Source organism: Neophocaena asiaeorientalis, unplaced genomic scaffold (genome assembly GCF_003031525.2).
Source record: "Neophocaena asiaeorientalis asiaeorientalis breed wild unplaced genomic scaffold, Neophocaena_asiaeorientalis_V1.1 scaffold417, whole genome shotgun sequence".
In the NCBI taxonomy this organism is placed as follows: domain Eukaryota; kingdom Metazoa; phylum Chordata; class Mammalia; order Artiodactyla; family Phocoenidae; genus Neophocaena; species Neophocaena asiaeorientalis.
This window is the reverse complement of record NW_020175387.1, coordinates 371426-385376: the sequence shown is the minus strand read 5'-3', so window position 1 is coordinate 385376 and position 13951 is coordinate 371426. Positions and strand designations below refer to the sequence as shown.

The 13951-nt window shown below is 40.7% G+C and overlaps 1 protein-coding gene across 1 annotated transcript in view; it reads right to left on the bottom strand.

Annotated features, from left to right (window-relative positions):
- KCNB2 (potassium voltage-gated channel subfamily B member 2) overlaps positions 1-13951 on the bottom strand; it is a 393046-nt gene that overhangs the window by 102369 nt on the left and 276726 nt on the right. The gene's annotated exons all lie outside the window — the stretch shown is intronic.

Sequence of the window (13951 nt, the reverse complement as noted above, 5' to 3'; positions counted from 1 at the left end):
AGGTGGCTCAAAGCAAGCTAAGCCCAGAGAGCAGATTCAAGCAACTTCTGAGTGTCAACTAGTACCTTAGACCCTACTCTCTCATGTCTCAATTAAGACAGCCACATGAAGTGGCTACCTCTGAGTGAGCAGAAAAATTATGGGGTCTGTGGAGAAGAGGAATATTACTTACAATGCCTAGAGTTCAAAGGGACAGCAGGAGACAAAAATATAGCTGCCTTTTGATCATCAACCACTGCCAAGATGGGGGCTCCTGCACAGTCCTTGAAGGACCCATGCAGGCTTCTTGGAAACCCCCCTAGAGGGGAAAGTGAAGCCAGTGGTCCCCAGGGCAGTATCTGGGTTGAGGTCTGGTCTCATGTGTGTGTTCTCTGTGTCACCTGTGAACATTTACTTAATTTCTTTGAGGCTCGATTTCTTACTTGGTGAAATGGAACTAATTATAGTATCTGCCACCTTGATGGTTTTTAGAATTAAGTGAGACAATGAAAGTAAGTGCTGAATAAATGTGAGCTATAAGGATTATTATGGGTAGAAAAAAAATTGCAGGTGTCGGCCTTTAGAGAATTTAGATTCCAGCAAAGATTATCATGAAACTTTTATCTGCAAACCTGGAAACTGGCATTTGACAGGGACTTGGAAGCAGAGGACGTATGATAGGCATCGAAGTCCCAAGTCCATTTAACTCAGATCAGCCTTGACTGGGGCCCTGCCACGAGCAAGTCCTTTGCTGGGCCCATCTGGGGGATGGTGTCTGTGCACAGACTTCAGGAGCCGTGGAGAACCTGCTTCTCTTTGGCTGGATTTGCTTCATAAAGCCTTTTTCCATGGCAACAGGGAAGCACTTGGAAAGTACTGCAGCTGACACTGTGAAAAATGTCACCTCTCCCAAGGTACTTGAAATTGCACAGCATGACTCATGGTGGCTTTCTCTTTCAGGCTATCTGCTGGATCATAAATGTTGAGCAAACAGAGGGTATTAGAGAGGTTCCTAAGTTACAGAGATGCCTTATGAGGGAGAGAGCAGGTTCATGAAAGCGGAGATGAAGGATTTGCAAAATGACTGGCTTCGGATATGAGGGAGTGCTTGGGAAGTGAACAAATATCCCGCACCTGCTTTTAAAATTTTTACTTAATATTGGAGTATAGTTGATTTACAATACTGTGTTAGTTTCAGGTGTACAGCAGTGATTTAGCCATACATATACATATATTTATTCTTTTTTGGATTCTTTTTCCATATAGGTTATTACAGGGTATTGAGTAGAGTTCCCTGTGCTATATATACAGTAGGTCCTTATTGATTATCTATTTTATATATAGTAGTGTGTATATGTTAATCCCAACCTCCCCACCTGCATTTTTTTGGGAGCCAGGTACTGGTCTAGGCTCTGGGAGATCCGTGGTGGACTAGATGGATAGGGTACCATACTCCAGTGAGCTGGTGAGGGACACAGTGGGAGACAGACCATTCCACATAAATAAATATCCCACAGCTTTGGGTGATGTGTTGGTAGCATTTAAACTGAGCTGTGAATGACATGAAGGATCTAGGTCTTGGGAGGATCCTGGCAAAGACCATCCCAGTCACACAGAAGAGCTAGAGGTCAGAGAACGAAGAAGGTGTCTGAATCCCGAGGACCACATACGAAGCTTGGATTTTATTCTAAGTTTGATAGAAAATCATTCAAGAGTTTCAAACATTGAAGTGACATAACCTGATTTATAGTCACTCAAAAAAGATCACTGTGGCTGCTACTGAAGATTGAACTGGGTAGAAGGTAGAGGGTAGGGTAGTAAGAGAGATTGAATTGTCCAAATGATAAATGGTGGTGCTTGGACTAGGATGGTAGAGGTGGAGGGAAGTAAGCAAGACATCTGACTGCACTTGCTTCTTTCCAAGCAAGGTAAGAACGCCTCACACAACACTTAAGTATACTGCCGATAGCACAGAATCTGAAGATACTGCCTCAGACTTGTTCTCTACTCTTTCACCTCTGTGGCTTGTCTTTGCAACTAGATTGTCACATCATTCAATACACAGATACCACGCACTTGGCATGTGTGTGGCACTGGGCCTCCCCACCAAGGAACTTACCAGCAAAGAAGGAACATAAGACAAATGCACAACTAACCAGCAAACAATACAGGATATGACAAGTGCCGGCAAGGCAAAAGTATCAGTCTTGTTAACTGAGAAAGGGCAGCAGCTACAGGTACACACTGCTATTCCCTGAAGAATGGCCCTTTACAGTGACCTACAAGTCACCAGACAGTTTCAAGGAGGGTGGTGACATGATCAGATTAGCAAATAGATTGGAGAGGGGCAAAAATGGTGTTGGCAGGCTGGCGGTAGCCTAGGATGAGATGTTGGTGGGGGGGAGTGGGACGAAGATGCAGGAAAGGGGGTGAGTGTGAGATATATTTAGGTGGTGAAAACCACCTTAGTCACTGGACTTGGCAATTGATTGGACAGGGGGAGGGGCTAAGGAAGAAGCAAGAGGAAAGGATGACTGCGTGGTTTCCTTTCTCTCTCTCTCTCTTTCTCTCTCTCTCTCTCTCTCTCTCTCTCTCTCTCTCGCTTTTTCTTCCTTTCACTTCTGTTGTAAAGAAGGATCAATGACTGCTTATAGAAGGTGAATTTAATGGGACTACATTTTATTAATCGTTGTCTAGTTTTCCCAATTCCGTACACTGTGGGGCTCAGGGTGTGTGTGTGTGTGTGTTAACTGAGGAATCAGTTTAGTGGAGTGTAGAAACTTCCTTGGGATGAGATCATTAGCTTCAAATTCTTTAATAAATTCTGGTATTTCACTTTCGTGTAAAACGTCAACAGCTGTATTACATAGTTGCTATTATCTACAGTAGAAACTGAGGTTCAGAGCAGCTTAGTGTCATCCAAGGTCATCTGGCTATAAGGGGTTGGAGCTAGGATTTGAACTTAGGTCTTGGCACCTGAATTTGTTGTCTCCCCACCCCCTCCCAGTGTTGTACAGGTCTTCTTCAGTCCTGTGTTAGAATATGAACAGAGTAATAACAGGACTAGTCGTTAGTCATATTAATAATAACTACTACACATTTATTTAATACTTTTTAAGAACAGATCAGGAGGCTTCACAGGCAAACGCAACAATCCTGACAACATCCCTCATGAGTACGTAGGGGCCAGGATGATGGTTCTTGGTACCAGATGAGAATGTGAATAAGAGGGTTCAGTGAATATTCATGGTTAAAGGCAAGTCATAATAGGACAAAGCCACTAACTTCTTTGTTTTGTCTGTTAGAGAATATCGTCTTTTGAGAAATGAAATTTGAGGAAGAAAATATAATCCTGATTCAGTGGGTAGGGGTATTTAAATCTCTAAGAAAAGAATGCTAGAACATGCTAAGGAATACTATAATAAAACCTTAGTAGATGACACTTCTTTTCAAGGATATTAGAAAAAAATATATTTGGCTTGTATGAAAAGGATGAATAAGAATAGAAACATGCCCTGGACTTTGTAGCAAGAGCGTCTCAAAGGAAGGAGATCGTGTTGAGGAGAAACTAGCAAAACCAATGGACTTTAGCAAAATAGGATGGTTCTGTCTGAATAAGTCAGAATGAGTGAAATGGAAGATTATTATAAACTGATCTGATAGAGGGAATCAAAAGTGGGTAATACATTTAGAGAGGATAAGCTGAATAGTTTAGAAAACTTCAAGAGGTAAAGAAAATAGTATTATTTTAATTCAAGGGGGCAGAATTAGAGGTATAAATAATTAGAAATTCACTACGATGCTATTTCACAAAGTAAGAGAACCGAAAAGTTCAAACTACCACAGAGCAAAAAAAGTCATAGCTCAGCTACAGGCAAGCATTTCTAGATGCAATTTTGCAACAGAGAGACAGATAAAGGCAATGTAACTCTGTGAAAATTATGCCTTTTTTTGAAGTCTGGAATTGAAAATCCCACCGTGAACATGTTTGAGGAGCCTACCCTGGAAATCCCACATATTTAGAGAAATTCATTGTGCAAATTAGTTGGAAAGGAGTTCATGGAATAAATATACTTCTTAGGGAAACGGAAGAGTTGATTTGTGAAGCTGTTTATTCAAAAGATATCATTTACTTATGACAAAAATTATTTGTAATAAAAAGAGAGATATGATCCAGTATTTGCTGAGGACTTACAAACTGACAGAAATGTATTTGTGAGAAAAGTAACCATACAAAGAAGTATATGATTTTATGCAAGTTGAATGAAATAAACAAGGCTTTGGCTGGATCAGAGCGGGTGAGAGCTTAAGGAGGATACCTTCTGGGGGAGGAGGGCTTTGCAGTAGGATGAAAAAAGATGGGCAGTATTTGGAGAGTTGGAAAGGAAGTCAGAGGGCCATTACAAGATGGGAATGTGTCTTGAGTAGAAGAGCACAGGCCACATGTAAGCGCTGCTTTGGGAACCAGGAGAAAAAACCAGCCAGGTGGAGCAGAAGCTTTTTGGTAGAAGACACAGGTCATTGGTGTCAATATAGCAGGGACTGGATATGAGACTGAGTTTGGAATTTATTTGATAGCAATGGAGAACCACTGAAAAATTCAAATAACAGTATAAATAGATGAGAATAATTTGAAGCCCCATGCAGGGTGACTTGCGAGGGAAGTGACTGGTGGCAGACCTCAGTGAGACGGGTGCTATGACGATAATGATGATGATGATGATGATAAAAATAAGAGCAGGGCTTCCCTGGTGGTGCAGTGGTTGAGAGTCCGCCTGCTGATGCAGGGGACGCGGGTTCGTGCCCTGGTCCGGGAAGATCCCACATGCCACGGAGCGGCTGGGCCCGTGAGCCATGGCCGCTGAGCCTGTGCGTCCGGAGCCTGTGCTCCGCGACGGGAGAGGCCACAACAGTGAGAGGCCCGCGTACCGCAAAAAAAAAAAAAAAAAAAAAAAAAAGCAGTAATCATTCAAAAAGAAAGTGGTAAGACATTTGGTGGCTGACCTTGGAAGAATCACTGTTTTCTGTTGACTTTGTCTCTGACTTTGTCTGTTATCCCAGCCTGATTGTTACCAGGGTGAGTTTTACTTTCTCTGTCCTGGGTTTTACTCTCCATTCTATCACTGGGGAATCTGAGACCCATAAGAAGGGTTTCACACTACTGGTAAGTAGTGGAGCCTGGATTCGAACCTGCAGTTGTTTAGGTGTCAGGTTGGGAGGGTCTACACTAGAAGGTAAGATAGAGGGGAGAGGAGCTGTGAATAAAAGGACTGGAAAGATTTGATTAATCAAATGTGAGGAATGAGAGCAAAGACACTGAACAAACACAGTGTCTCTTGGTACATGGTAGGTGTACGAAGGAGTGTATCAGGAGGGACAGAAGAGGAAGAATTTTATGTTTGGCTACTGAAGGGAAATGTACAGCCTAAAGATTAGCATCAGATTTAGAAGATAAAGCATTTCTAAAATATCACCATAAAATATATTCACTCAATGTCAATTAATTGAAAAACTTACATCATAATTACCTAAAAGATTTTCCCACCCACCTGGCTCAGAACTATGTTAGTTCATATTACTTTGTCCTTACAATAGCGACATGTATGAGGTATCACCTCACAGCAGTCAGAATGGCCATCATCAAAAAATCTACAAACAACAAATGCTGGAGAGGGTGTAGGAGAAAAGGGAACCCTCTTGCACCGTTGATGGGAATGTAAATTGATACAGCCACTATGGAGAACAGTATGGAGGTTCCTTAAAAAAATAAAAATAGAATTACCATATGACCCAGCAATCCCACTACTGGGTATACATCCTGAGAACACCATAAAGAGTCATGTACCACAATGTTCACTGCAGCTCTATGTACAATAGCCAGGACATGGAAGCAACCTAAGTGTCCATCATCAGATGAATGGATAAAGAAGATGTGGCACATATATACAATGGAATATTATTCAGACATAAAAAGAAACGAAATTGAGTTATTTGTAGTGAGGTGGATGGACCTAGAGACTGTCATACAGAGTGAAGTAAGTCAGAAAGAGAAAAACAAATACTGTATGCTAACGCATATATAGGGAATCTAAAAAAAAAAAAATATGGTTCTAAAGAACCTAGGGGCAGGACAGGAATAAACACACAGATGTAGAGAATGGACTTGAGGACACAGGGACAGGGAAGGGTAAGCTGGGACGAAGTGAAAGCATGGCATGGACTTATATATACTACCAAATGTAAAATAGATAGCTAGTGGGAAGCAGCCGCATAGCACAGGGAGATCAGTTCGGTGCTTTGTGACCACCTAGAGGGGTGGGATAGGGAGGGTGGGAGGGAGATGCAAGAGGGAGGAGATATGGGGATATATGTATATGTATAGCTGATTCACTTTGTTATAAAGCACAAACTAACACACCATTGTGAAGTAATCATACTCCAATTAAGATGTTAAAAAAAAAAAAAGACCTTGACCCAAATTAGGAAATAGTGAAAATTTAAGGCCTAGATTTAATAGAGGGCCCATTAAAAAAAAAAAAAAAAAAAGGGGATGTATGTAGGAGGTATGACTGCATTTCCCAGGTGAGCCCCAGGAAGTTAAACTGACATTTTCAAAGTCACAGAGCAAATCAGGAGTGGAACAAGGATTGCATTGGTTTTATATGCTGTCCGTTGTATAATTATTCCAAATCAAATTCTCTCCTAAGGTACAAAAAATATTGGACTTGAAATGAGTCTTGATGCATTTTAGTAGGAGTAAGAGATTTAAATTTAGCAAGTTATTTGACTGTCAGAAAAAAAATCTTGGCATTAGTAAAGAAGTTATATAATATTTTTGTTCCATACTACAGTGGTAGGCCATGATATTACTTCTTTTTTTCATTTTTGTTAGAGGATCATACATTTGCTTTGCCTACAAAGAGAATGGCTGCAGGAATTGTTCCCACTTTGAGTTAGAATAGCAGCACATTTTAAGCGTGAAACTCGGAGGCATGAATCTGGCATTAAATTATGGGCCATTAACTCCATTGGGTAAAGCTGTATATCATATCTGCCCTTCCACACATTTGTTCATTTGTAAAATAACAATACTGTTAGTCAATCCGTCCTCCCCTACTCAAATTTCCCATTTGATGACAGAGGATACATCCATGAAGATGGTTATGAAACATTTTATTGGCACAGAATTTGATATAATCTATGAATTTTTTTTTACTAAATTAGATTTAAAAACATGATAAAGAATGTGCATAAAAACATGTCCAGCAGTATTGTGATGAGAAAATGGACAGATTTCTATAAGGAGAGAGTTGCAAGGCACTCTAATCAGCTTCACTTTTTATCCATCACCAAGGAATCCCCAATAAAACTGGATGGACAAGGCTTCAGACCCAGCACAGGCCCCATAGTCGGGGAGTCTGCCCCGCGACAGGACACTCGCCCGAGTTTGCTGAGGGCCTTGGGTGCACCCTGGGCACTGAGGATGATGTGAAGTGTGTAGAGTGGACCCGGCTGTCATCCCCCAACTGCCCTTCTCCACTGCGCTGACCTCGCTACTGAAGAGGTGGTCATTCCTCAGAGAAGGATGTTCTCAAAAATGAATCTTCCTGTTGCCTGGGCAGTGCCTTATCCCCCCGGTTCTTAGACAGCTGTGTCGGGCTGCAGCGGTGTGTGGTGTGGGTCCCAGCCGGCCACTCTAGCTCTGTGGCCGTGGGGAAGTTATCTCTCGTGTCTCGTCTGAAAAAGGAGCGTGATGACACCTACTTGCAGGGACGTTGTGAAGGCCAGAGGTACTAATACATGTGCTAGCTCTTAGTAGAATGTGTCTGGGCTACGCTGAATAAAGTTCTTAATGCTAATGTTTTAACAGTTCCACAACATACTGTTGGCCAGACTGACCCCTGAGGTAAAAGCCTACTTAGTCTTTTTGCTAAGAAAGAGTCTTTTTGCTTATTCATAGTAAACATTCAGTGGGCGTTTATTGAATGAATGAGTGAATAAAAGCATTTGTTCTCAGCAAAAAAAAAAAAAAAAACCAAACAAACAAAAAAAACTAACTGGCACTGTTGCTAATAGTCAATCCAGCAAGAATGCCGACAAGGGGTGGAGAAGGTTTGGTAAGTCACCCATTAGGTCTAAGAGAAATAATTCCTTGGGTTTAAAAAAAATTAATTAATTAATTAATTTATGGGTTGCGCTGGGTCTTCGTTGCGGTGTGCGGGCTTCTCATTGCAGTGGCTTCTCTTGTTGCCGAGCACGGGTTCTAGGGTGTGTGGGCTTCAGTAGTTGTGGCTTGCGGGCTTCAGTAGTTGTGGCTCGCGGGCTCCAGAGCACAGGCTCAGTAGCTGTGGCCCACGGGCTTAGTTGCTCCACGGCATGTGGGATCTTCCCGGACCAGGGCTCAAACCCGTGTCCCCTGAATTGGCAGGCGATTCTTAACCACTGCACCACCAGGGAAGTCCAATTCCTTGGGCTTTTGTTGGGAAAGTTACTGAAAAGAATGTTAATGCGATAGGTGGAGACTGACTATTGCAGAGTCCAATGAGGAAGGGACGTAGAAATCTCATCAGCCACCACCAAAGAAGTAGAGAAATGATGACATCTCCCTTTTCGTAAGAGCAGAAACTCTTCACACCAAAATCCGAGATATTATTGACTCACAAGCTGGGTTACTCTGCTTCCTCCGAAGGCATTATAGAAAAATCAGTGACTATTTGGGAAGTTCTGCCATGTCTTTTTAAGATGCCAGTTACAGTATGCATCGCTTGTTTTCCAGTGTCTATAGGCTAGGCCTTGAATAAACCTGCTGAATGAGGCGGAAGTGCTGGGAGAGAAGGCGAGAGCAAGGCTATTTTAAGTACCACTTGTCATAGCCCTAACCGAGGTTTTGCTCTATGAATCACAATTTGCTCCTTCAGAAATATAAAACCACTGAGAACTCATCACAGCAGAAACTTTTATTCATTCAAAATCCTTTCAAGTCTTCTCCGGGGACAGTGGTTTTTTTTCTTCCCCTTGGAAGATTATTTTTCTGCAGGTTGCAACCTCCTTCAGTATCTAACACACTAGGATGTATGACAGTTGGGTTTAAGAATTCTCCAACTTCGCACTCTGGTCAGAATGGCCATCATCAAAAAATCTACAAACAATAAATGCTGGAGAGGATGTGGAGAAAAGGGAACCCTCTTGCACTGTTGGTGGGAATGTAAATTGATACAGCCACTATGGAGAACAGTATAGAGGTTCCTTAAAAAACTAAAAATAGAACTATCATATGATCCAGTGATCCCACTACTGGGCATATATCTGGAGAAAACCATACTTTGAAAAGATACATGCAACCCCAATGTTCACTGTAGCACTATTTACAATAGCCAGGACATGGAAGCAACCTAAATGTCCATTGACAGAGGAATGGATAAAGAAGATGTGGTACGTATGTACAATGGAATATTACTCAGCCATAAAAAAGAATGAAATAATGCCATTTGCAGCAACATGGATGGATCTAGAGACTGTCGTACTAAACGAAGTAAGTCAGACACAGAAAGACACATATCATATGATATCACTTATATGTGGAATCTAAAAAAGGTACAAATGAACTTATTTACAAAACAGAAATAGAATCACAGATGCAGAAAGCAAACTGATGGTTACTGGGTGGAAAGGTTGGGGGGAGGGATAAATTGGGAGATTGGGATTGACATATACACACTACTATACATGAAATAGGTAACTAATAAGGACCTCCTGTATAGCACAGGGAGCTCTACTCAATATTCTGTAATGGCCTATATGGGAAAATAATCTAAAAAAGAGTGGATATATGTATATGTATAACTGATTAACTTTGCTGTACCCCTGAAACTAACACAACCTTGTAAATCAACTATACTCCCATTAAAACCAACTTTGGATATTTGCAGAATTCATTGACCTCTTCACTGCAGCCATGGTCAGGGGATAGAAAAGCCCTCCTCAGACATACAAAGTCCTGGACCTTCTCTGTGTGAAAGCAAGTCACAGAGGCCCACTATCGATCTGGTTTGTTTTTTCACGTGGAAAGGAGTAAACAATGTATTTAATTTCACTTCCTTTTTAGCAGAGGTTTCAAAAATAAAGGTGCTTCTAGAATTTGTAATGGAAGAACTCCATTAATAAGGGGAAAGAGTTGTGGTTTTAGGGTGAACTTGATAGGGTATTCCTTAAGGAAAAGACATTATTCATGAATTCAGATCACGAAACTACCAAAATGTTCAGCACATCTATACAATCTGATCAAACCATTTCAGAGGCACATTTCCATTTAATTCATCTGCTGCCAGGCTACTTGAGAAAAATGCTGTATTTTGTGCATATTTTGGACTAACTGCTTCAAAACCTTGACGATATGTTTAGTTTGCATAAATCAGGCAAAACATATTTTGTTTTGTTCAGCATGCTCTGAACTTTCACAGTTATTTCATTATCTGTTCAGATGGTCCCTCAGCCTTGCTTCAACTGAAAGGGAAATTGTAAATGTTGTTAAAATAAAACCAGGCTGATGCATTGGCAGCTGTGCAATTTGCAAAGGACCCGGGTTCAGGGATCTAGCTTAAATCCAAGAAGCTTATCTTCACTAACTTCTCACGGTAATGAGCATTACTGTTCATTACATTTTGCAGAAATCTGTCCAATCTTTCCTCTTTAAGGAAATCTATTTTCATTTTAGAAGGATCCATCTTATCCCAGCTTCCCTTCTTGGTCTCAAGCATGGCTGATTATGTTTTCTTCTCTCTATAAAATATCCTAACATTTGTCCTACTTACGGTGATCTAACTTTGAGTCATTTAATTGTGACAAATGTATATTCCTTATTTTCTATTATTATCTTTTACATTACATTACATTATCTTTTAAAAAGAGTTTTTTTTATTAAAAAAACTGTATTCAAGTATTTTTTTCTTTTATATTATGCTGGTTTCTCCGTACCTTTGTTTAGTTCTGACAAACTTTTAATATTAACGTATCAGTTTTGGGGTTTGCTCTCAGCGTTTTAGGAAATTCTTCACGCCCTCTCCTGACTTCCTTAGGGACAGAGTTGGCCTTCTCATTCTCTCTCCTGCTCTGCGGAACCCTTTGTGCAAAATTTTCCTTTAGGACAAGAAATCTGGGATAATGGAACTAGATCTTAACACCTCCCCCTTTATTTTAAAACATAAGATATGAAAGATAAGATTTGGAGATTAGTCAATAAAAACCAAAGCAAAGTGTTAACCTAGACGGTGTGTTTGTGCATTCATGTGTTCGACCAATATTTACTGAGTAGCTCAGGTGCTGTGATAAGCAACGGAGAACAATGGTCAAAGGTCCCTGCTTTCTCTGAGTGAGCAGTCCCTGAGGGATAAAGACAAATAAATAAAACGCTGATAAGTGCTACTAAAAAAGAAAGTACACATTATTATATTTATTACTTTACCTTTAAGAATTAATAGAATGGGATAAAACCTAATTTTCCTATCTTTTTAGCCCTCATGTCTGAATGTATTCTGGGGAGAGTTTGCACTAAAAAATTAAAATATTCATTAGAGACCATTTCAGATCATTCCAACTCTTCCGCTTCTGTCTCTTTCATTTCCATCTTCTTCCCTCCCCAGTATAAAAGGAGGATACGATCAGTATTTGCTTTAATGTCTCGAGCTGCTTGTCACTCTTACCCGGGGAGAGTTTGTTAAACAGCACTGATCCTGGTGGAGTAGACTTTCTACAATTTAAAGTGCACATTTTTTGAAACTCCCTCCTCATGACCTTTAACTTACCAGGAATTCTCCAACCTCAATGAAAACCTCTGTTTCCTTTCTCTGCTCTGCTTAAGTCCTCTTTATTGACTTTCCGATTGACTTCTTTCATTCTTCAGTAATTACTACAGTTCAACCCACTGTTTTCTCTGTAATTCACAAACTATTCTTTGGCTCATTACCTTGCATTATTTATGTGGGACAATGATTATTCCACACCCGTAGAGACGTCATTTATTAGAACTATGGTGTACAGAATGAAGCAGCAACGTTACAACTGGAAAACATTTTTAAACCTAAGAAGTGCACCGTGATAATGTTCGGACTTTGCCCAGTATTGACTGAAATGAAAATTGGCTTCAGTAAGATGATGTTTTTCCTCTGAATGAATGAAATCTTTGACTACTTGAAAACTTTCCATTCCTTTTATTGAAAAAAAAAACAGTGAGTCCTTTCATCAAAATTAGCCAAAGCTTTACTAAGCACTGAAACTAACCTTCATGTGTGGCTTGCACAGAATGGCTAAAATGATAATGATAGACATTAGCAGGTATTGATGAAGGTACAGAGCAAATGGAACTCTGTACACTGCTGGGGGGATTGTAAATGAGCGTAACCACTCTGGAAGACCGGTTGGCAGTACCTATAAAAGGCGAACATCTGCCTAGCCTATGACCTAGGAATTCCACTCCTAGGTGTAGACCCAATAGGAAGACGATGAAAAATCATGGACAAGAATGCTTATGGCAGTATGAGAATCTATTATAGCTCCAAACTGAAAACTACCCATGTAAGAACAGATAAATAAATTGTGGTATATTCATACATGTAATACTACACTGCAATGAGGACTGAATTAACATATAGGAACATGGCTGAATTTCACAAACGTAATATTGAACAAAAGAAACCAAATACAAGAAAAAAAGCATACTTAAATGATTTTATTTACATCAAGGTAAAAAATAGGAGAGTACTCACTGGAGGGCAGTTGAGGGGGCTGAGGGTTACATGAGTGTGTTTAGTTTGTGAAAATTAATCAAGTTATCTGTTTTTTGGTGTGTGTGTACTTTTCTGTATAATTCTTCTACTAAATTTACAAGGAGAGGGAAAGAATGGGAGAGACAGAAAGGTGAGAGTGAATGAGAGAATGTGAGAGAGAGAGGCAGACAGACACTGGTGAAGAAACAAGCTAATCTCTTCACTGACTGCATTTCAGGTAGATACGCAGACAAAGGAGTAAAATTGACAAAGTTTATTTTATTTTTTAAATTAATTTATCTTATTTTGGGTCGCGTTGGGTCTTCATTGCTGTGCGCGGGCTTTCTCTGGTTGCAGCGAGCGGGGGCTACTCTTCGTTGAGGTGCACAGGCTTCTCATTGCGGTGGCTTCTCTTGTTGTGGAGCACGGGCTGTAGGCAGGCAGGCTTCAGTAGTTGTGGCACGTGGGCTCAGTAGTTATGGCTCGTGGGCTCTAGAGTGCAGGCTCAGTAGTTGTGGCGCACCGGCTTAGTTGCTCCGTGGCATCTTCCTGGACCAGGGCTCAAACCCATGTCCCCTGCATTGGCAGGCGGATTCTGAACCACTGCACCACCAGGGAAGCCCAAGTTTACTGTTGACAATCCTTTCTTTCCCTTTTGGGACCTCCTCACTAATCTCACTACCATGAATTTACAATCTTTACTGTTTCTTTTTCTGTACTACAATTACCATCAGGTGGTATTATAGGTTTTTTTTGTTTTTGTTTGTTTGTTTTTTTGGCCACGTGGCATGTGGGATCTTAGTTCCCCAACCAGGGATCAAACCTGGACCCCAGCAGTGAAAGCGCAGAGTCCTAACCACTGGACAGCAGGGAAGTCAAAAGAGTTTGAAAAGGAATAGATACATGTATATGTATAACTGAATCACTTTGCTGTACACCTGAAACTAACACAACATTGTTAATCAACTCTACTCCAATATAAAATTAAAAAGTTAAAAAAAATAAAATTACTGTCAGGAACAGATGTCCACCAATCATTTCTTTCCAAGTGTAGACAAAAAGGGTGTTCCATCTCTCCCAGGGGCAGCTTCATTTCAAGACTCACAATGTGAAATAATAAGTCTTTAGTCACCTACTGAAGGAACTTCAGCAGCTGGAGGCAAGTTTAGGGGGTTAGGGCTCCTGAAATCGCATTGGTTAGGCTTGTGCCT